Source organism: Taeniopygia guttata, chromosome 8 (assembly GCF_048771995.1).
Source record: "Taeniopygia guttata chromosome 8, bTaeGut7.mat, whole genome shotgun sequence".
Classification (NCBI taxonomy): domain Eukaryota; kingdom Metazoa; phylum Chordata; class Aves; order Passeriformes; family Estrildidae; genus Taeniopygia; species Taeniopygia guttata.
The window spans coordinates 28,778,481-28,802,217 of NC_133033.1; positions in this window are offsets into that span (position 1 = coordinate 28,778,481).

The window sequence follows — 23,737 nt, forward strand, 5'->3', positions numbered from 1 at the left end:
GCCCCAGAGACAGAAAGAGCAGAGAACTCAGAGCTAGCTGCAGCTGCAAAGTCTGAAAGCAGAAAAGTTACAATAGTACAGCAAGCAAGGACACGAAACAATAGTTTGAGTCTTAGGCTTAGCCAAGATAGACCTAAAGACTGAAGAAAAATATGCCTAACAAGATAGCAGAATGTTTTAAGCTTAATAATGAAGTATTGTTTGTTGTTAAAAGAGAGCAGACAAGCAAGCATTGTGTGAAGCAGGTGTATGTGTGCTTTTAGTGATTGGCTAGAACAATTGTCTGTAAGCTTTGGCAATATGCCATTGGCTAGAAAGTTTTTTTAAATGCTCTGTAACAAAGAACTCTCAGGCTGCTGCTGGCTGTATGTGAGCCATTGCCATCTTTCAATTGTCTCAAGCATGTGATGAGGCTGATGGCACAATAAAGCTCAAGGAACATCTCCCAGCAGTCCCAGCCCATTTGTGCAAACCTCCAACACAGCCTTCCACCCCCTCTGTGATCATTTGGCTAAAACCTGAACCTGCTAAAACAGCAGCTTTCCTTCCCAGCTGTGCTTTCCAGGCCTTGCAACTTAGAGATTTCAGCTTGGAATAAAACTTTGCATCTTGTGTGGAGCTTTCTTGTCTCCCTCTGCTGCTCCATCCTGCTCTGTGAGAACCAGAGACCCCTGAATCTGTGAGCAGCTTCTTGGTGGCAAGAAGGGGAAGAACGCACCCATTTTCACAATGATTCCAGCAGTCCAAGTGATAAGAAACAGCTCTGAGGGTGAAGAACTCCCAGAAGCTCCCTTCAGTGGACTCAAACATGGAACACAAGTGCAGGACTGACTGAAGCAGCCCAGCTTGGGGAACCCAAAACCCCAGCTGGGAAGGGCAGGTGCAAGATCTCTCCTGCACTGGAGACCTACACTGTTGTCTCAGCCATCTCTCAGCTTCCTGCAGGACAGTCCCCTGGTGGGAAGGGGACATAAAGTGGATTTGCAGGCAGATATTCACTGATGAAAGGTGAGCCTTTGCATCTGTGCACAGGATCAGACACTATAGGGTATCTGGCATGAGAAATCTCATTTACCTCATCCAGCAAGTGCTTTAGAAGGAATAGCACAGTGAGGATACACCTACATCCTTCTGTGGAACTTCTGAGCTCAAATAGCAAACTGTTATGCTTTTCCTAGCAGGAAATTATATCAGGGTCCATGTAGGTGATCCATTTCTTGGTGTCCTACAACACACTGAAGCAACAAAATCCCCAGGTCAGTCACAGGTTCCTGAGAGATTTCCAGCCCTTTCTTAGGAACCTTACACAACCAAATGCCCACACTCTCCATAAATCATAAATACATGGAAAATTAGCAGAACACTGAGTCTGCCTTCTGAGAGCAGATGCAGGGTCTGATGGGAAAGCTCACAGGACCAGGGAACATCCACCCCACCCAAAAAGGGCAGCTATTATCCCAAAGAGAGATCATGCAAACAGGGGAAATCTGGCTTCTCTTGTGGGTGAAACCACAAAAAACTATGTGAAGCTTCTCCTTCCTTCCTCTTCCTTTCATTCTGCCCACACACATCCTATGCAATCCAAGCATGAGAGCAATCAACAGAAAATAACTGAGCATTCGAGGGGTCCTCTCAGAAAGAAATCTCTGCAAAATAGCAGACATTAAGGAAGTTGCAGGCTGATTAGCAGGTAATTCCTGTTAGCAGCTGATGAAGTTCTGGGGGTTTGTTCTGAACACATGCTGAGCTCTCCTCAGTTACTCTCCTACAGGATCCTCTGCCTCTGGATCTCAGGGTTTATGCTCCATGCCAAGAAGGAGAATGGGCAGCAGGCTGGAAGACCAACTTCTCTTTTTCCCTGGAGTCCTCAGACTGATAAAGCACATGCAAGACTGTTGGCTTGATTTCCCACTAACATTTCCAGGTGGAGCTTGTATAATCTTGGCTGATGTTTCCCTGCTCACAGTACAAAGTGCCTGCAGAGGAGAGGAAGTACCAGGATATTGTGATTAAACATCTCCCAAGAAACCAAGACACCCCTTCCAAGCTGTCCACACATGTCACTGACCACCACAGTGCTCTCAATTTACACAAACACATCCATGGCCCTCAGCCAGGATAACTGCTCTGTCTAACCCAACAGCAGTGCTAAAAAGGGATCTGCACAAAGAATAAAAACATTTGTGCCTGCTTTATCCATCCCAGCAAGCAGAATTTGCTGACTTCCCCAGCTGAGGAATTTAAGTCAGTCACAGACCAACTTTCCACAAATGTAACTAATGTGGCCAGGTACATTTCTGGCCTCAAAAATATCCTGCAGCAATTTCCCACACTTGGATGGGGTGTTGGGAAAACCCCACTTCCTTTGGCTCACCTGCAGCTGAACCATTTCACCCTGTGCCTCTGCACTTGTGTTTCACCTGTGATTGCTTGTAGCACATCTCAATTCTCTGTGGATAAATGGACCTCTCCCCAAAACTGCCTCTTTCTCCTCCAAACTGCCTCTTTCTCCTCCAAACTGCCTCTTTCTCCCCAAAACTGCCTCTTTCTCCTCCAAACTGCCTTTCTCCCCAAAACTGCCTCTTTCTAAACAAAGAAGCTTTGTGAGGTTACCTTGCATGTGAAATCTCACTGCCCCAGTTCATCCCTGCATTTCCTACCCCTCTGCATTGCAGTTTCTCAGGCTGGAACTGCCACCAGCATTGCAGATGTTTGGGTTTCTATTCCACTTAAAATTAATATTTTGTATTTATATTAAAGATGGATTTATATTTCACTTTGCTCCAAATTCTCCCTGTTTGCTCCCACTGAGAGCTGCAGTGAGTTTTTCAGCAGGATATACAATCCCAGCTGCCTTCCAGAGAGGAAAGAACCAATTGCAATGTCAATTTTTATGTGCCTAAATCAAGCCCTTATTCCCCACGCACGTTGCTTTGCAGTGATTGTTAACAAACTTCATTTACCATATTCTCAGCCAGTCACATGGATTTTGTGACATCCCCAGCACCCTCTCTGTTAATGGGCAGACTGATGCAACTGCCTTTGTTTTGCAAATATTTGTGGGGTTTTGTGTTTTGTTACTCATTTCCAAGGAACATATTATGCTAGGAAAAACCCACATTTTTGTTAGTAGATAGGAGGGGTGGTAAATACTTTAAATCCTCACAAACTTATTTCCTAACTTCACTATTATCAAATTCCTTTTCATTCCTATTTTCAGGCAGCCTAAAGAGAAGCATACAGTATCAAGAGCTAATGAATAAACATAATTACAATCCAAACCACAGCCCAGAGCAAACTGTGGAAGATTTCCACCCTGCCCTGAACTGCAAGGGTGTGCATGGAAAAAGCTTTCCACTCTTCCCTGGGGTGTGGCACCTGTGCTCCTCTAGCCAGATCCCCAGGATTTTAAGCATCATCCTCTGAATGTTACTCCATGTCAAAAAAATCCAAGGGCTCCACCAGCACCCAAAAAACCATGACAGGAAAGATCTGACCCAAGGTACAGGCCACCAGCTTCCAGCTGCTCCTGGTTAGAGAACTCAGCTTCACTTTCCAGGGTCTGACAGCAGGCACAGCTTCCTGAGCCATGCCTGGAAAGAGTCTCCCAGCCCAGGAATGGAAATAGCAGGGATACCACACACTCTGCAGTGCCCCTGGCAGAAACAAGAACCAAAAACCCTGCCCATCTAGAGCCTCCTGGTATTCCAGCATCCTGCATTTCTCCAGCCATTCATTCCCCTGGTGCTGTTCAGGAGCTGCTGCTATGAGGGAAGACAAGGAGCTGCATTTCAGGCACTGAGCTCACCCTCCTGCCTGTCCTGTGGTGCCAGTTGTGAGCATCCTTTATCAGCTCCTGTGCCACTGGGGATTCCTGCTCCTACAGAACCAGATGGGACACCCAGCTCACTTGTGAAGCTTCCTGCTCACAGCCAAGGCACATGGATGAGCACTGACTGCAGCCACCATCACTGAGTGACTGACTGCCTTGTGTGCTCCCAGAGTTGGAGTGGCCTGGCCAGCCTGCTGGGGTGGGGGGCAGCACCAGCAGGGTGCCCCTCATTCATGCCTTAGGATTTAGCTTTTGTATTTTTCAGATCCTGTACTGCTTTAGTGGATAACTCTAAAGCTCCATAGACTGTTAGTTACTGTTCTCCCATTTTATTCAGACAATTCAATTTGATTTTATTCAGACAAAACAGTTCCTCTCTCTGGGCCTGAAACTCAAGGACACCCTACAGCCTTGTTATAAATGAATTTATGTTAGTAGGTGGGATTAATGAGGGTTATTTGTTTTAAATAAATTGTTGTAATACAATGAATTGTTATAATTTACATAATAAGTTACAAAGTTATATGAATTGTTAGTTATGTGTGTCAATCCAGAGAAAGGGGGAAAAGTTGTGTCCAAGAGTGAGGTCACCAGCACAACTTGTGACTGGGAGAGCCGACCAGCCAAGATTCTGAAATGGTTGGTCAGGAATGTACCACCGTATGGACCGATCAGTGACCACAAGAGAAGAACCAATCCTGGCCCCCTCCAGAGACTATAAAAATCCCTGGGCATCGAGCATCCAGGTCTTTTTCCTGTGGACCCTGTATCCCTGGGAAAACACCCCGTGTCTGTGTTACACAGTTACTCTGGCTTGCTGTTGAGGTCCTGGGCTTATCCCAGGGCCTCGTCTTCGGTTGTCTATATTTTAATAAACAGGCCCGGATTTTTCCAACTGCTCCAACTCCAATTTGCCTGTTTTTAACAGCCTCAGGCCCTGAAAAGTATTAACAAAAGTGAATTGCAGGGAGCAAACTGGACTTCATTACCTGAAGCGGTAATTGGTGGATTAACCCCTGATATGTAAATGGACCAAACCTATATAATTGTCTGAAAAACTCGTGAGCATCGTCCATTCTGGGTGTAGCCTCCGGGAGGCTTCTGGCTGCCCAAGGTGTGCCTGTTGAAGGCCTTTAATAAATACCCACTTTTACTCTCTTAATCGTGTCTGGCCTCTGTTCTAGGTGGCCACTCCAAGGCACCACCACCACCAGCAGACAGGGACCACACAACCCTCCCGATCCTGTTGGGCTCTGCCTTTTCACATGCCAGTGCCAGCCCCATCCTGTCAAGTTCTCTGCAAATTGTTTGGGCTGCAAATGAAAAGTGCAATCAAGAAGAGCCAGGGGGTTTTCTCATCCACACAGAAAATATCTCTGCACTGAGATGCCATGGGAAGAAATCCAAGCAGGCAACACCAGCAAGGTGGAGGACTCTGATGTGTCAAGAGTCCAGGCATTTATTTCCCCATCATCAGTGAGCACAAGGTAGCAGGCTTGGCAAGCAGCAAAGTTCATGTGTGTGTGTGCTTGGGATGGGGAACAGCTGGCAGGTCCAGAGCCTCAGTGAGCAGCACAGCACTGGTGCAGTAGAACTGACCTCCAAGCACTGGCAAACTAAAACAACAACATTACTTTCTTCACATGGGAAGCAAGAACAGTATCCAAGTTGTTCAAAAAAAAAACAAAACCAAAAAACATTCCTTTTCCTGCTGAATCAGTTAGGAATTAGTTGGGAAATCCTACAGAGGCAGCAACAGAATTGTCACAGTTATTTTTGGTATCAGCAAGAAATCAAGAGGATTGCAACTGTACAGAAGAAGCTTAATTGTGTTGCAGAAGGAAGTTAAATCATAAATATTTAAACAAAGGCAATAAATGTGAAGGGAGCTTCCTGCTTTAAAAGTAATTTGGCTCATCGGCTGATTTTGATTTAAAGATGGTATGTGCTATTTTTGGCAAAGCCATCAATGATTCCCTTGTACTTACTAAGATATTTCAAGGCACTGCTTCTGGCTCAGCTCTGCCTGACTTGTAGCCCCAGATGGCCCTGGGGAACAGCAGCATAATCAAGCACAACCACAGTGGCAGCCCCCACATTTCTGCTGGGCTGCCAAAGAACAGATCACTGCAGGAAATATTCACTCTTGCCATGCTGGACATTGAAATCCAACCACTTTAAGGGTCAAAGGTTCCGATATCCTGAACCACACCACCACCTCTGTGTGTCTGCCCCAGTCACAGAGGGGAAGTGCTGCCTACACAGAGCGTGTGTTTGGGACAGGGAGATTGCTGAGGAGTGATCTGCAAAAACCCAGGGCAAAACCCGAGCAGCTGGAGAGCTGAGGAGTGCTGCAAACCCCGTGGGCAGAGCCAGAAAGGCCCCAGCAGCTCCAGCATCCTTCTCTGCCCAGCAAATTTCAGAAGGCAGCCACAGCTTGCTGTGTGGGATGGAGGATCTGCCTGCCCCACCCAGGCAGATGTGTCCAGCTGTGCCTGAGCCCAGCTTGAGAGGAGGAAGAAGGATAAAACAGCCTCGTGCTTTATCAAGCACCAATCTGTCCTTCTGCCAGGGGCACAAGGGGGCCCTGCAGAGGACACGAGCAGCCCTCCACATTTACAGATACATACATATGGGGAAGTAAAGATCCCTCTCTATAGATAGAATATTTAATTTAATTTACAAACACAGAGTTAAAAATACAGATAAATTGAAATAGCAGGTGGAGCTACTCCCCAGGGGGAGGCAGAGCTGTCAGGTCTCACATCCCTCAGAGGGTGCATAAGAAAGTAGTGCATGTGTCAGGTAGCAGCTTTCAGGAAGCAAGGCTTTCCCACAGAACGTTCCACAGCCTGGGAAAGCAGAGTTAAGCTTCCCCTACACTGACAGGCACTTCATGACCTCACCAAACAAAACTGATAAATGGCAGGAATTAACTGAAAAGTCATGTATTACTTGGGCAAGAAGTCTGCACTCAGAGAGAGGCCAGATCCTCTTTCCATTGTGCAACAGCTGGAATTTCTGTTTGATGCTGCCACCACCAGTGTGGGTATCAGTCTGTGTGTTCCACCCACTGCAAACCCAGGCTGTTGGAGTTCTGGATGCTGAGAATTTGAGACTTTCTGTGCTGACAGACTCTGAGCCCCAGGAAAGCACTGCATTTGACCTGAGGCCATGGAGAAGGTTTCCAGAATTGATTGATAGCACTGGGATTACAGGTATGCACTTTGAGTAGAAGTGTGTGGAAAACAGAGTGGCAAACTTAGAGTCTGGGGGTTTAGAATATAGTAATATATATAAAGCAACATAGAGGTTTTAGGGTGGAGGCTGGTCCTTCTCTTCACCTTCTTCTTCAGGGGTTTGGGTGGTTTTGTGTAATTGGATAAAAAAGTCCACAGTTCAGACTTCGAGTGATCAGTTATTGGGTTAAAAGTGAGAATAATTTAGGTGTCATTTCTTAATTGGATTGTTTAGCCTTAAAAGACCTTGTAGAGAAAGATAGCCATTTTATAGCTTGTTAGTGGAATCCTGCAGAACTCGCTGCTCATGAGACTCTAACATTGATAAGAAAAATAAACATTTGAGTCTGAACACAAAATACTGTCTCGAGTGCTTTCCATCCTGACCTTGACAGAGAAAAGAAGCCATGAACTGGCATTTAGGGGTGCCCTGTGTGAGGATTGAATTCATGACCTTCAGCCCAGGCACATCTCCTTCTGGCAGCAGCAGCCACCTTTTTCCATTGCTCTGTCCCCAGTGCCACCAAGGATGGCTCCAGAGGCAGACTCCAGGAGCTCTGAACCACGCTGGAAGAAGAGGTGCCATCAAACCACAAATGGGACCACAAAGAGCTCAGCAAGCTGTCAGGAGTTATTCCTTTGCAGCCAGATCACGAGAGGCAGATTAAATCAAAACTGCCCTGCCCTCGGTTCTTGTGTGAGGGAAACAACGCACACTCTGGAATGAATAATTCAAAATAAGCACATGGATTCTCTACGTCAAACCTGGGGACAAGGGTTGTCAATTTAGGCACAAAAATGACACAAAGCCCACTGCAAAGCAGCAGTTGAGATGATTTGCGTGGAATGGCAGGGGTAGAACCTACAGACATTTCTCAATTACTGTTTTTCTCCAAATTCACTCTCACATACCTGTTTGTAGGGAGGTAAACTTTACTGTCCTTGTCTCCTAGGACACTGAGATTTGTGCTGGATTTGCTGAGCTCCCAAGCAGCTCCCACAAAAGAGTGAAGGAATTGCTCTTCTCCCAGGAGCAGACACAAAGAGGCACCTGAGCTCAGGGCTACAGCTCTCAGCACAAGATTTAGGTTAAAATTGCTCCCAGTGCCAAGTCAAGCAAAGATGGCTGGGAGAGGTTATGGTGGCAACCCTAAAAAGTCTTGCAGTTAGTCAGGCTCATCTACCCAGTCCTTCAGTATTGCTGGCCCAAAACACCTCCAGAATCAGAATTCCCCAGCTGAAACTTGCAGTTATTTCCAGATAAATACCCATGTATGTGAGCAAGTGCTGACAGTCTAAGTAGTCTTCCTTTTTGCCAGAAAAGAAAATATAGAAGGCTTACAGTAAATAAAGATGACAGTTTGTCTGCTAATAAAGTCCAAGTTTCAGTGTGTTTTTTTGGTTAATATTAAAATCACACCCTGTTCAATTTCTTTAACTGTAATAGTAGAGACCACATCATTAATATCAAGCCACAAGGAATTTATTAGTGGTGCTGTTTGAGCAGACTGGGTTTCATACCATGACAGTTTATCATGTTGCATTGCCAGTTTATCTGTAATTTCTCACTGTTTGACTGGCAGCCATGAAAAAAAGAGCCCCTTCTTTGCTAAGTGAAACCCTGAAAAATTCATATTCTGCTGCTAAAGAAAGATTGACCTGTTTAAACTTTACTGCAAAAAAATCAACCTTTTCTGACCCAAAGACTTTCCTGCACTCAATTTTCAGGAAACTTCACCAAACTCTTACTAGAATGTCAGTCTTGGTAAGCCAGCTCTGGGTGATTCCACTGCCTGGATCGGGAAAACAACAAGCTCCAACGTGTACTTTGGCTTATAAACATTGTCCCGAAACAAAAACAAATGTGCTGTTAACCATTTCACCCTGGAGTCTGAATGTCACAGGAATTTAAACAAACAGACCTCTTCTAAAAGGGGCTATCCCAGCACCTGCTGGCTCAAACCTGTAGCAGAACAGGAGAGTCTTTTTGGTGTTCCCATAAAAAGAAATACAGCCTTAGTCAAAGTGAAATCCTAAACTCTCCAGTGGTTCTTTTAAAACCAGTGGCTTTAGGAGTAAGCTTGATATTTGGCAGTTGCTACACACACAGAGAACTGTATTTAAAAATACAAGAGATGCTCCTGATTTCACTCCCATTGTGGGGGTTTAGAATAACTCCAATTAATTAATAAGCAAAGCTAGACCTCAGAAAGGAGGATGCAAGTGACAAGAATGAAACCCACAAGGAGATTTCTCCAAATGAGAATTTCTGTTTAAAAGCCATTTCTGAGTGACCCATCCAGCACTGAGTCACTGATAGGTGCCTGTGCAGCTCCAGGCAAAATAAACCTCTGGTTGTTAAATCCCAAACCCAGCTCACTTCCCTCCAGTCCTGCTCAGATCAGCCTTTTCCAGCCCCTCCAAATAACACAAAGAGAAGCCAGGACTGGGTAGCCACTGCTTCACACTTCTATTACAATCAAGGGCACAGATCAGGTGTTCTCACACTGCTCCAGCAGCTTCCCCTTTGTCTTGCCTAAGCAAAGGGAGGAAATGAGCCTTGCAGAGCTGCCCAGAGCTCCATTGCCAGCAAACAGAAAGGTGGGGACAGCAGTCCTGCTTCAGCAGGAGCCCCTGGCTCTGAGCTGAGCTCTGGGCTGTTCCCAGAGGGCAGCCACAGGGGCACCACATGGCACTGGAAAAGACACCCGTGGGAAATAAACTCAGCAGAAAGCAGCAATATGAGAATGAGCCACTGCCAGGGAGTTTGGAGCAATTCTCAGAACAAACAGAAAACACACTGAAAGATGATGATTTAAAAAAAAAATAATTTAAAAAGCTGGGTTTGCTAAGGGCCAGCCTGCTAGACATCAGCTTTGGAACAAGTACTTTGGGTTGCAAGATTAATGTCCCCAGGGATGAGTGACCAGTGCCATAACACCACAGGACTGCAGATGCAAGACTGGGCTGGCAGAGCAGTGGATGCCTGCTTTTTGTAAGAGCAACCACCCTGGCAGGGACACAGATTCAGAGTGGGGCTGGAAGAACATCAGTTCCCACTGGCTGTGACTTCACACCACTCCGGCTGCACATGGATTAGGCTTATTTCCAGCGTGGTCTCATGTAATAAACCCCCAGACATCTCCAGCATCATTCCTCACAGCTGCACCCTGCACTTGGTCACAAGTCACCTGCTGGATCCTCACACTCAATTTGCCTTTTTCACCAGAACATAATATGGATGGGTCATAGTCATCCTGTGAGCAGCCACTTCACTGACATCTTTTCCCCTTCTCAGTATTTTCTAACTGATCCGGCTCCTGCTAAAGAGCAGTTTTTCATTATTAGTCACTGCTGAGTTTCACCCTTTTCTTCTGGTCTCAGCATTCCTGGTACGATATTCTAGCTCTTTTCCATGCTGAAGCTGTTTCCTAATTGCTATCCAAGGCATGTTTTAACCAGCACCAGGGGAATTAAGGAAAATAGTAGCTAAGGTTGAGCCCTAAGGAGCACCCTCACTTCCAGCCATGCCAGGACCCCATTTTGCTGTAGCTGGTTGTCTCCCAATGGAGCAATTCCTTTTGTAACTTTTAGCAAGCCCTCTCTTCTCTAACTAGGAGCTGTTTTCCCTCCGGGAGTGCTGCCCAGCTGATGAGGGGGCAGTGAGCTGTGCCAGTGGAGTCTGAGCTGGGAGCTGCATCTACTGAAGCTGGACAGGCACAAAAGCTCTGGATGCTCATTCTCATTTAGGGAATTGTCCCTCTCCTGTCAGCTTTAAGTGACTCCTAATGGGCTGAAACCAGCTCACAGCAGACCTGGAATCATGCCTGGCAGAAAAACCCCTGAGGGTTTGCAAATCATCTGAGGCACAAGCATGTCCATGCATCAGTGGGGAGAGGCATGGCCTGCCTGTGATACCTTAAGCTTTAGTTTTCATATTTTCCAGACTCTGTACTGCATTACTGTGTAACTCTGAACTTCATAAAAAGTGTTGGCGAGTTCTCCTCACAGCTCAGTCACACAGAACAATCCTTTTCCAGCCCCAGAACCAAGGACACTGTTACAGCCTCAGGCCCAAAAAGTGCAAACAACAGGGAATTGAGGAGAGCAGACTGGGAGGACGGGACTGCATAACCTGGAGCTGGAATTGGACAATTAAACCCCAATATGGAAATGGACCAAAACTTATAAAAGTGTGAAAACTCATGACTCAGGGTCCATGGTCTTGGGTGTAGCCATGGCCAAGCTCTTGTACTGCCCAAGGTGTATCCTTTTAATAATTCCCTACTTTATTCCTTTAACTCTGCCCAGCCTCTGTTCCAGGGAGCCTCTCAAGGCATCACCTGCACTGAGGTGCAGTTTCCACATGGTCAGAGGTGGCCAAACACACATTTCTTGCTGCTCAGCAAATCCACTTCACCTGAAGGCATCCTAAACCAACTGCAAACCCAAATCCTGGAGGTTCTTCTGCAGGCTCTACCCCAGTTTGATGGGCAAAGATTTTAATCACAGCTTTAATTAAATCCAGACAGCCTTCTTGTTTACCTACACATGGATCCCTGTGTCAACCCACAGAAGGCACAACACCCCATCCCATCAGCTTGTCAGCTCATTGAGAGGGCCAGTCTTGTATTCTCACAGTAAGGACATACCCTGAGAATGAATCATCAGCCTTGGCAGATGGGAAAGACGTGACATGGAGCCAAAGAAACATCTGAATACATATTCCAGACACCCCGGCCCCATCAGCCCTCCAAATCATGCAGGAATACAGCTGCTGTTCCTGTAGCTGAGACAGAAGGTACAGTGCCAAAGAGACTTCTCTGGATTTACTTCAGAATTTAGGCTGCACTTTCTTCAGTCTTTGGAAGATACTGCCAGATGCTCCCAAAGTCACATTTTTATTGAGATCAGTTTTCTCCTCCCAGCTTCCCATCGGGTTTCAGAGCAGCACAAAACAAAGATAGAGTTCACGTGCATTTAGACCAAATCCATCCCAACCCCACTGAGCAGGCTGATTGAACTATGTCAGACTGGTGACCATTCCTGAAGGATTTTGTTAGAACCCTGGTTACTGAGAATTTTAGACTTTCTGTACTAACAGGCACTGACCCCCCCAAGAGAACACTACCTTTGACCTGAGACCATAAAGAAAGCTTCCAAAATTGAATGACAGAACTAAAATGATAAGTGTGTAATTTAAATAAAGGTGTGTAATATCACCATGAAAATTTTAAAGTTTTAGGATATAATAATATATATAAAACAAGATAAAAATTTTAAAACAAAGACCAGTCCTTCTTCTTCACAAGTTGAAGTGATATTGTGTAATTAAATAAAAAAGTCCACATTACAAACCACAAGTTACTAAGTTAAAAGTAAAAATAATTTAAGTGCCATTTCTCAGTTAGTTTAGGATTTTACATCTGTTGATGGTAAGTGACCCACGTGCTTTAGCCAGCTCCCTTCCTTTTCCATGGCCATGATGAGGCACAGCAACTTCTGCCCACATCTGCCTGGAGGGATGGGAATGGCTGCAGCACACAAAGACCTCTTGGGCTTGGAACCCTGGCACTGTTCCAGAGCTCTGGGCTACTGCTGCAGTCAAAAATCAATTAATTCCCATGGGCAAAACCCTCCTAGGATAGGAGAGGTGCATCCAGGGAACTCATCTCCAGCCCTCAAAACACCACATTGAGAGGCCTCTTGTTTTGACCATGGACAGCCTGCCCTGCAGCCAGCACTTAAATCCCCTTCTCCTTAAAAAGCACACTGGCTGGGCAGAACTAGGATCCCCTGCCATTGCCCATCCTGCAGCACTGGGACATTTTTCTCTGCTGGCCAGCCCTCTCCTCCCTGGGAAAGCTTCTTCCTTTGTTACAGACTCAGTCAGGGCTGACACGTGTCCCTGTGGGATTTTTGAAAGGGGAAGATGTGTGAGGACGAAATGTTTTCCTCTCTGCAGTGCAGTGTCACTGGGGCCTCACTGAGCTCTCCAGCTGTTGGAGCTTTGGATGCTGAGAATTTTAGACTTTCTCTGCTGACAGACTCTGAGCCCCAGGAGAGCACTGCATTTGACCTGAGGCTGTGGAGAAGGCTTCCAAAATTGAATGATAGCACTGGGATTATGGGTGTGTAGTTGGTTAGAAGTGTGTAATATCACAGGGTGGAAAACTTAAAGAGTTTGGGGTTTTAAAATATAGCAATATATATGGGGTAAAATGGAGATTTTAGGGTGGAGGCTGGTTGTTCTTCTTTACTGGTTCTTCTTCATGGGTTTGGGTGGTATTTTGTAATTGGACAGAAAAGTTCACTGTGTGGACTTCGAGTGATTAGTTATTTTGTTAAAAGCAAAAATAATTTGGGTGTCATTTCTTAATTGGATAGTTTAGTCTTAGAAGACCTTGTAGACAAAGATAGTTGGCCATTTTGTGCCTTGTTAATGAAAGTCTGCAGAACTCATTGCTGAGAGACTGATACATTGATAAGAAATAATAAATGCCTGAGTCTGAACACGAAATACCATTTCGAGTGCCTTCAATCCTGACCTTGAAGAGGCACCTCCTCAGCACCTGTGTGGCTGAGGGGAAGGATTCTGGATAGGATCCCCAGAGCACACATGGCACCAGCAAGGGCAGGGGCTGTTCATTGGCGTCAGGATTGCCACAGGAAATCTCAATCCATCCTTCAGCATCGAGCACAGGCTGCAAACTCTGTAGTGAAGTCCTTCCCCCCTGTGCCTGCCAAAACAAAGCCTCTTGTTAGTGAGTAAGAGATAAAGGTCACAGCAAAACCAGCGAGTTTCACAAAAAACAGACAATTCTAAAAGAAAAAGAGGAAAGAGTTTTGTTCATTTCAGTGAATCTGAGTCAACTTTTCATCTATGTTTTTTGTGAAACTCCTCTGACTTTCGGTGACCTTTCTCAGAGAGCTGCAGAGCGCTGCCAGCCTCTGATATTGGAAGTTAAATGCATTATTGCACAACACAACAAAAGGAAATGGGCCAGGCTCTGGGAGATGGAGCTGAACACTGCTCAGCCCAGAGGTCTCAACAGCCAAATCCATAAGGATGCAAACTCTCTGCACTTCCAAATCAAACTTGCCAATAGGAGCATAGGGCACCTACCCACAAGACAAAAAGGCAAACACAAACATAGACATGTCTATTTCTAAGGGTCTCGTAAGGGTTTGACCTAACTAAAATATAAGAAAACATTGCAGGAAAGCCGTAGCAAACTGAGGAGTCCAGCCCTAGATATGCTACAGAGATTTGGCTAATTTGCTTCGTATGGCTTTCTTCCCCCCATCTTTAAAGGGCGCAGCAGAGGACTATGAACTCAATGGCAGGAGGAAAACAGCAAAGAAAAACATCATTTCCTTTCTGGAAGAGCCAAAGAGACCCTTCAGTTCAAGAGGATGCTCCCAGTATTCCCTGGTTTGTTTCTCATCTGTCAGGGTGGGATCAGAAGCCAGGTTTTCATGCTGACATTACCTCTTCTCCAACCCACAGTTTTATGGGAAATCTCTCAGGGTCTTCACAAAGTAGAACATCCACCTTTCTAAAAAAAGGCTTTAATTGTATTCCTGTTTTCATATTAAATCTCTTCTCAGATTGAGTCTCGATTCTGGGTGACTTCAACCACCAGTTTCTATTTCTCACCTCCAGCTGCACAAATTCCTTCTGTTTGTGCCTCTCACCGACTGTTTGGTTTCCTTGCGTGCTGTTTTGGAGCAGAGCTGCAATCCCCTTCTCATCTAGGGCACCCTTTTTCCTATCATCCTCCCACTACCACTCAGACACCCTGCACATCTACTGCCATTGCCAAAATAACATCCTGTCCCTCTGGCTACTGTTCAGCAGAAGCCAGGAGCTTCCATCACTGATTCATGGGGTCAGGCCTTGGTGGAGGCTCCTCTTGCTGCTTTAGCTGGCTTTGCCAACTTGCTGTTGGAAACTCAGGGCGGTGAAGATGCAGTTAAGAGCACAAGAGACAGACAAACTACAAGCTGAAGTGTGATGGGAGGGCCCTGTTAAACACTAGCTCCTGTTCCTAGGTACCTTCTCCTCTAATCAGCGTCTTGCTTCATCAACTTAGCCATATCACATTTTCATATCCATGTGATTATGGCACATTTTTTGTAATCACCCTGCTAGGTCAAGAGAGGCTCCTCCTGGGCCTGTGTGATTCTTGGTCCTGCTCTGCAGATGCACCAAACCCAGCTCCTTGTGGGTCTATCTCCAGCACAACAGGACACAGCATTTCTGGGTGAGATACCTCAGGGTTTGGGCCAGCAGCAGTGTGGTAGCTCCAAACTGGAGCCAGGCTCTGACACAGCAGTGCCTGACCTACAAATCCAGAGAAACCAGGGTTCCTGCCAGGTTTACTGCCCACTGTTTGCTTTGCCATGTTCTGGCAGAAAAGGCACAGATGTTCACAGCATGTCCCAGTGGCAGCATTGTCACTGCTGTGCCACGGCTGGTTTGGCAGTGTCTGCCTTTTAGTCACCTAATGCACACAGAAAGGCCACCAGCAGAGCAAACACCTTCAAAGCTCCCATTCTGTGGCAGCTCAACACCAGGACTTTGAATCTGTCAAAATTCAAGCTTTGCACCAACTTGGCAATGAAGAGGTGGGAATTTGGCAAGCGGGGAATGAAATTGGCTTCCATCTGACCCTGGGGAGCTCCATCCCACTCTGGAGGTTGGCTGGAGTCCCCAGCAGCTCAGTGCAAGGGCTGGACCTGGCAGAGTGTCCCTGGGGCTGCAGCAGCACCTGGAGGCCACACACCCACACCTGCCGTGGGCACAGGGACCCCTCAGGTGAGGCTGGAAGGAGCTGAGGCTCTCAGAGTCTCCCCAGGGCATTCACACACATCATCTGAGCAAGGCTCACACCTGCCTGTGAAAGTGCACTGGCTGGTGATTCAGAAAATCAAAAGCACAGGAGGGCCACATGAGCAGCGTTACATGTAACCACAGACCACATCAGAGCCAGCCAACCGCTCATCTGCTGGGACAAGTACAGCTCGGGGCTTGCCTGAGGCATGCTCAGAGGGATTAAAGCATTTCTAGACACTGAAAGAACTCTCTGAAGAGCAAGAGTGAATCCACCAGACTGGCCAAGAAATGGCTACAATGGTTGGTTCATGGGGGATTTCAGCTTCTCCCTTAGACTTTTACAGGATGAAGAATAAGTTTCCAGGCTTGCCAAGAGAAAGGTGTCAGAGCTGCCTTCAGATGGGAGCCATCCAGACTTGCTCAGCATCACATTTCAGAAATGCAAGAGGCACTCGGTGCAAGGTGTTGAAGGGTTTGGCTCATTTCCCTGGCATGGTTTGGGTTTGCACACTCGTGGCTGGCTCTCACGCTCCATCCCCAGTGCTGTGAAACAAACCTTGGCAGGGCTGGGGGTCACCCCAGGCTCAGGGGGCAGTGACACAGCTAGGGACACAGCTGGGAAGGGCTCACAAGGTCAGCTGGTGAGTGCAAATCTCCTAGTTCCAGCTCCTGACATCCCCTGAAACCCTGGGGAAGGATTTTCCCTTGTCATCAACATCTCCCAACGGAGGAGACCAAACACCTCACCCACACATGGCAGAGCAAGGCTGGGCTTACAGCAGGTCACTGTGGTCTTGGGTGGCCTCAAGTCCTCTCCCAGTATCTCCAAGGAGAATGCCAGCTCAGCAGTGATGAGCAGACCACTAGAACAAATCCCACCTGGCTACAATGTGCACCCTTCAAGATTTGCTTGTTGGGGACCAACAGGTCAGAGGCAGCTGCCAAAATAACAGAACAAATACAATAAAACGAGGGGGGGGGGGGTGTGTGTGCTGAGATGGGACCCCCATCCAAAGATGGGAAATTAATCATGAATTTGAAACCAAGCAGAAGCCACAGCTGCAAACATTGATCAAGGATTGCACCCCAGACCCTGCTGCTGTCAAACCTGTGCTCAATCCCCATGGTACCAGCTTGCTCCTCCAGGAGGTACTGAAAAACCTCCTCAGCTGGGAGCCAGGAAATACAGCTCTGAGCACTCACAGAACAGACTTCTTTGTCCTCCTTGTGCTCTTGGCTGCCCCTGTTTCCTCTCTGGGTTCTCTCTGCTCCTTCACAAGCTGGAAGTGCAGCCAGGAAAGGAACGGGAAGCAAAACAGAGGCTAAGGTGCTGGACAGAGAGGTTTCTGCAAGAAGAAAGCTCAAAAGGATAGAGGCAAATGGGGAAAAGGGAGATGGCACCTAGCAAAAGGATTGCAGACTTCTGAACTCCTCTGGCATTATGTGACACTGCTCAGCAAGAAACAAATCACAGCTTGCTCAGCACCACCCACTGACTCCAGTGGTGGAAGAGGCATCCTGTCCCAGAGCACCCACAAAAACAAAGTATTTTTCTGCCTCTGCTGCCCTGGGGAGGCCTCTGCTGCTCACACAGTTATTCTGCATCCAGCTGCAATCTATTCCTGCCACGTAGGAGACTGCAGCAAAAGATGCCATTTTCCTGGTGCTTAGTTTTGGATACAGAAGGTGCTCCAGTACTCCCAGAAAGCACAAACAGTGTTAACAATACACCTGCTCAGCTTGGGAGTAAATCCAGGGCTTAGAGATTTAAAAGCCTGACTATTGTACAGCCAAATACATCAACCTGTAGAGCTTTAAAGTTATTAAAAAACCCTCTATGTTATTAAAAAAAACTCTTTGTGTGACCAGCCTGCCTGAGGATACACATACCCATGCTGTGGGCACAGGATGCAAAGTTCCAGTTTGGCCTAGCTGAACCTCAGCCCCACCTCCACAGGCTCCATGCTCTGTTCCCAGCTGTGTCAGAAAGGCAAGTGCTCAAAATTTATTTCCTGGGAAAGAAATACAGTCTTTTCCCCTTTCACCTTGCCACACCAGCTGGAAAATATATTTTCTAGATCCAAAGTTAGGTGCAGCAGTGATGGGCACGCAGGAGCAAGCAGTGGATTATTTGGTTTCCTCAAGGGGTACATCAGAGGTTGTCCAATACCCTGATTTAAACAATTCATTTGGAAGCTATCTGTCCAAACTTTTGAGAGAATGCCTTGCTAACTGGAATTAAAGAAAAAACAAAAAGAGATGATCCTCAGGAGACACACGGCCTGCTCCATACTTCACAAACACTGTCCCTGACAAACCCCATTGAGCAATACCCTAATAGGGCACAGACCTCTGTGGGCAGGATCTTCCTGAAAGCCCTTCAAGAGCAGCCAGACAAATGTTATTTTTGGTAAGGGCAGGAGATGGGGTCAGCTTTGTCCAGGAACCCCTTTCCTCATCTGCAGCCCTGCTACAGCTTCAGTGCCCCCTGCAATTCCCCAGCTCTCTCGGGCTCTTTCTCCACTGCCTCTGCTGCTTCTCCCCGGGCCAGCAGCATCCAGCACCAGAGATCCCACGCTCAGAGGCTGCTTGTCCCCCCTCACTGCTCTCTACAGCACAGTGCTCCAGCCCGGGCTGCTGGAGGGATGGAACAGGGCATGGGAGCATCGGGAACAGGGTGTTATGTGTAGTAGATATAATTCACGCCATTTTTAATATGATATATGTGATATTTAATATTTGTTGGAGTATACACATTTGTATTAGGAGTCCCCCCAACCCTCACAGGCGAGACCTGGTGTATATTAGAACCTGATCTACAAGTAAAAGGACATGGCTCGGCCAGGAGATGGGACACCCAGGCGCTGATCATCGCCTGAACGACCCGAGATGGATATCATTGAAATCCTCGGGCAGATCCATGTGAATGCAGCAAAAATCCAGGAGAAATCCTGTGAAAATTTGGAAAAAACCCAGGGGAAAATTCAGGAAATATGCCTGCAAAACTTTGGGAAAAAATCCCTGTAAATATTTGGGAAAATGCACAGAAAATCTAGGAAAAATTCCTGGAACAATCTGGGAGAATAATAGAAAAAATCCCGGAAATCAAGGCAAAATCCCTGGAAAAATTTGGATAAACTTTCCCATAAACTTCATCAAGGGATTCAACAACTATGGAAACTAAATTGTTCTTCTTCATCACCAAAAAAGAAAATCTTATTAACATATGGACTCTGAATAGAAGAAAAGACTGATTGCTGAAATCTTGGCCTCAGGCGGAATTTTCCCTATAAAAACCGCTTGTGCCAGGATGGAGGTGTGTGGGCATAGAGGAAAACCTCTGCTGAGGCTGACTCCTTGTTGCACACCCAGGGCCGACCCCGGGCTCGGCTCTGTTCTTTCCTTGTGGCTGGCTAGATAGAATTTGATTGCAAAATAAATATTTTAGTTTTTCATTTTAATTTGGCTGGACAAATTTTCATGTATAACAAGGGGATGGGAGCATCGGGAACAGGGGATGGGAGCAGTGTGGTGCACAGCAGAAAGAGTCTAGGGGGATAAGAGGAGGTCCCAGTGGAGCAGAGAGGGAGAAGATGGAATTTGGGCAATTTGGGAGGGATTGCTCCCGCCCCAGCCCAGGAGTGCTGAGGAAGCAGGATCCTGCCGCAGGTGTGGATGTCTCACCGCAGGGATGGCGGGGCTCGCTCTGATAGTAAAAGGGTTTAAAATCGTGGGGATTTAGGATTAAAAGGAAAATTAAGCTTAGTAGGCCCTGAAAAGAAAATAAATACCCTGAGTACAGGAAGACTTTGTACCTTACTAGAACTGCACCTGCGTAGCTAGTACATGATAGATGATATAATTGTTAGATGTGATGATTGTTTAGTAATTAAATATAATTACTGTTTAATCATAAGAATAATAATGAGAAACTGTGGTCAGGGACCTAAGAGATCACAAGAAACTCATGTCAATGTATACAATAGAACAATATAAGTTTAATAATTAATATGTAAGTTATATAACGATAGAATATAAAATACGTTCAGCTCGAAAGCCATGTGGGGTCAGATTTGGGTTGGTAGCCCTGATTCCCAGAGCTCTTAATAAAAGCACCTGCATATAATCATAACCCGTGTTTGATTATGTGTGTTCCTGAACGCTGACAGCTCCACCCTCCCTTCCACAGAGCCTCCCTGCCCTCTCGTGGGCTCGGGGAGTTGTGCGAGAGGAGCAAGGAGAATTCCTTGCCGGGAATTCTGACCACGGTGGCAGAGCACATCTCACTAGAGCGCTGTGAAATGACGGCATTAACCCAGCCCCAGGCTCCTGTGAGCCTCCTCCTGGCCCTGCACCATCCCCTCTGTGCTGCAGGACCTGCCCCTGCAGCATCCCCTCTGTGCTGCAGGACCTGCCCCTGCAGCATCCCCTCTGTGCTGCAGGACCTGCCCCTGCACCATCCCCTCTGTGCTGCAGGACCTGCCCCTGCACCATCCCCTCTGTGCTGCAGGACCTGCCCCTGCACCATCCCCTCTGTGCTGCAGGACCTGCCCCTGCACCATCCCCTCTGTGCTGCAGGACCTGCCCCTGCACCCCTGCTTCACCCTTCCGTGCTGGAATTCATCAATCCGGGCTTCCCTCCGCTGGGGTAAGCCAAGAAAGCGGCAGCAGGAACCACAGCCTGCCTTGTACAGACATCTAGTGGCCTATGCTCAAACTCCACCTTCGTCTGCACTGCCACAGCAAAACCGAGGCGTGTCCCTTTGTCGGGCTTCCACACACTCCGTGCGAACCTGCTGGACCCCAAGGAGCTGCCAATTAAATAAGGAAACACATCAAATCCCATCCCACCCTGCTCTGCTCCCCTGGCACCTTCAGGGAGCCCAGGTCACAAAAAAAAAAAATTATTTCAAACCAAATGCTCTGGGCGTTTTTGAGAGCTCTGGGCTTATGGCAAGAGGAGGGAGCACACAGCCTGTGTGATGCACAACTGATAAACATTTATGCACCCCTGCACACAGGAAAGACAACGGATGGCACTGCCCTGATAACACTAAACTTGCCAGCCCAAAATAAAAAGCACCGAGGAGTGACAGGAAACCCAAAAATGGGAGATTTCAGCAAGCACAGCCCCCAGAGTGGCAGGACTGAAGGCATTACTCGGTGATCCAGTACAGAGACCTCAGCTCTGCTCTTCCCCGTGTCCTGCAGGGATTTTCTCCAAGAATTAGAGCACAGGCCTGGGACCCTGACAGCTTTAAAGAGTTGGTATTTCCCTTTCTGGCCCGAGATACTTGAAAGGTCCCCAATACACACCTTAATACCCATTTCCCAGGGAAACTGCTGCCTGAGAAAGCTGTGTCCCGCAGGGCACACCCCAGGCATCACCGTGCCCAGCTTTACCCCACACCCCCAGGGCTGTGACTTTTGGCAGCCATCCCCTGGTGGCATGGAGGTGCAGCACTGAATTCACACAGAGCAAGGCAGCTTTGAACACACTGAATTCTGACACATCTTGCTGGGAAGTGCTATTCACACCACCTTGAGAGGTTCTTTGGAGTCCCCAAACAGGCGTTAATTCAGCCTTAATTTGTGTTTTTTTGTCTCCCCTTTGAAACGAGGACAGCCTATCTCCCCCAGCAAACTCAGTCTTACTTCAGAGTTATTTCCACAGTGTGGTGGGGGAGGCAGATGACAATGACTGAGGGTTCACATCTGTGCAGAGCTTACAGTCAAACACAGCTGGACACCATCACCAGGCCTCCAGGAGAGGCCAGAGAAATCCTCAACTCCCCCTGTTTCACCAAGAAAAGCAGGGGAAAAAAAAAAAAAAAGCAAGAGAACTGCAGCTGTATGTGCGCACCAGACTGCACCCACTGCCCACCTTGGCTTTCTGCAGTTATTTAGAGTGACTATAATCCCAAAACAGAGACAGCCTTCCCACCCTGCTCTGGGTATTCCCATCGGGCTTTTCCCCAGGGCATCCTCGCCTTGCTGTGCACAGAAACATCCCCAGCGAGGCCGTGTGACAACGTGTTAGACACGGCTCCCGCAGAGGAAAGGGCTGGAGCAGAGGGCAGAACAGCCCTCAGAGGGTTCACAAAGCCCAGCTCAAAGCAGGGCAGAGAAAAGCCATCCCGCCAGGATGGGGTTTTCCTGCTCAGCTGGCTGCCTTGTGTTGCCCTGCTGTGCCTCGGCTGAGTGTGCTTCTATCCTTCCCCTCTGTACAGCAAGGCTGGAAAAGGGCAGAGAAGCTCTGTGTGTCTATGGAGGAGCTGTGGGGATAGAGAAAGCCCTCTCCATCACTTGCTTTGAAATTATTTATTTTTTTTAACTATTGTGTGCTCCCCTTGGTTTCTTTGCATATCAGAGGTTGAGCCTCTTCTGGACAGGGAGTTCCAAGGTGTGCCCAGTGCCAGGCTGTGGTGGCACAGAGGGTGAATGTGCTTGTCCAGGGCTGCTGAGACTGGATAGTGGGAGCTCTCTTCCTTCCCACAAGTGCCTGGGAAGGTTTTTGGAAGCATTTGAGTGAGGAAGACTCACTCCTTGGCTGATGGCACCACTCCCTGCCCCTGCTCCAGGACTGGTGAACACTTTATCTCACAGTTTGGGGTCCTGTGCTCAGCTCTTTGCAACAAAACTGCCACAGGCTTGCAAAGGACTACATTTTGGGGGGAAGCAGCAAAAGCAGCAGGAAGTTTACTGGATTTGCATGGCAAGGTTTTGGGATTTTAGTAGCAAAATCTTGGTAGTTAAATTCTAGTTCGCAATTAACCATTCTTGGGAAAAAATAGAGAAAGCTTTTACCCTTGCTAGGGGAAGGCCACTGGTGAAAACCAGCCTGATCTGGGTGAGAAATGAAACACCTGGTGATTAAGCAACCCGAGGAATTCTGATTTGCTCATTCTTTACACCTGCATTTCCCTTTCTCCCTGACTGCCTGGCATCCAGAGAGCCCCTTCCTAGTGCTCCTCCAGAGAATCCAGCCTCCAGCTCGGGGCAGCACGAATGGAGCAGGTTTCTTTATGCCAGGTGCCACCTCAGGCACAGCAAGCAATGCCACCCAGATAATTCCCCCATACCCCTGACCACCATCAGTATTTGCACCAGGAGCAATGTTCACAGAATTACAAATACAGTAAAAAAAAAATCAGAAACCTAGTGCAAAACCTCAGAGGAAAAGCATCACAAGAATCTTGCTCTTCTAACAGCAGAACTCCAGCTAGAACACATTTTATACCTTTGGGGAGGATTTTGCAACAGATTAAAGAAAAAACAGCTCCCTTTACCAGCCAGTGTGGGAAAGTAAACCACTAATGTGGTTTTCAAACACATATTTAAATGAACAGTCTTCTGTTATCTTGGAAATAAACACGGTGCCATCCCCCACACTTGGGGACAATTATTCATCCCCTGGCAAAAGACCAAATAACTGAGCCTGGGCACTTGCAACTTTTGCCCTAGCAGGGAGTTTTAGAGCAGAAGAACAGGGCTGAGGAAAGAGAAATGGTATTTCTCCTGCTTATTTTAAGTAAGCTCATTTCATACATAAAAATAACATCTCTGAAATGAAATACTACACCACAGGAGTGGCAGAAATCATCTCAGCATGGGTGAGAGCGTGAGGCATTACAGGATGGAGACAGCACAGCAAGGAGTGAGCCTTCCTCACTCAAAGGCTTTCAAAAACCTTCCCAGGCACTTGTGGGAAGGAAGAGAGCTCCCACTGTCCAGTCTCAGCAGTCCCGGACAAGCACATTCACCCTCTGTGCCAGCACAGCCTGGCACTGGGCACACCTTGGAGCTCCAGAAGATGCTCAACCTCTG